General features: G+C 61.1%; 1 protein-coding gene across 5 annotated transcripts in view; it reads left to right on the top strand.

Annotated features, from left to right (window-relative positions):
* SNX24 (sorting nexin 24) overlaps positions 1-809 on the top strand; it is an 87960-nt gene that overhangs the window by 343 nt on the left and 86808 nt on the right. The gene's annotated exons all lie outside the window — the stretch shown is intronic.

The following is an 809-nucleotide window of genomic DNA, read 5'->3' as shown; positions in this document are numbered from 1 at the left end:
TGTCACCCCCGCCGCGGGCAGCCGCTGCCGCGCGCGCGGGCCGTTATAACAACTGCCATAACGGTGGCGGCGGCGGGGCGGCCCGTCCCTGCCCGGCGCTGCGTCCGGGCTTCCAGCGCAGCGCCGGGCCTGCGGGAGGGGAGGGAGACGGCGAAGGCCGCGGGGCTGGCGAGAGGCTGGGCCGGGCCCGCGAAGCAGGGCGGGCTCGGGGCAGCTCGGCGGCGCCTGTGCAAACGCCCGATGGAGGGTGCGAAGAGCGGGGGGACAGGCGCCCCCCGTGGTGCCCAGAGCCGGGGTGAGAGGCGCTGGGCGCAAATCGAAGTGCAGCTAATTGCACCTACCTAGGAGAAGAAACTTTTATCCTGTGAGGGTCACTGAGCAGGCTGCCCAGGAAGGCTGTGGAGTCTCTGTCTTTGGAGATGTTCAAAACCCACCTGGACGCGGTCCCGGGCAGCTGGCTCTACCCGACCCTGCCTGAGCTGGGGGTCGAACCAGAGGCCTCCGGGAGTCCCGTCCGACCTCAGCAATCCTGYGGCCCCGCAGAGCTGTTGGGATGAAATGCTTTTTCACATATTTCTTGGTGGACGTATGGGATGCACTGAACCAAAGCCCAAGGCACTTGGCTAAAGGTGGCTGTTGAAAGCTAGCTTATTTTATTTAATGTATTCAGCATTTCTGAGCTGTTAAGAAATGCCAGGACAAATCTGATATTACAGAATAGACAAAAGATTGGTCACTGTAGGCCTAATTGCGTAGAGTCCAGCTGCATTTCTCCATTGCACCTTTTGGAGAAAGTTGGCCCAGTGATA

The sequence above is a fragment of the Apteryx rowi genome, unplaced genomic scaffold (assembly GCF_003343035.1).
Source record: "Apteryx rowi isolate R43461 unplaced genomic scaffold, aptRow1 scaffold_203, whole genome shotgun sequence".
In the NCBI taxonomy this organism is placed as follows: domain Eukaryota; kingdom Metazoa; phylum Chordata; class Aves; order Apterygiformes; family Apterygidae; genus Apteryx; species Apteryx rowi.
This window is presented reverse-complemented; position numbering and strand designations above follow the sequence as displayed.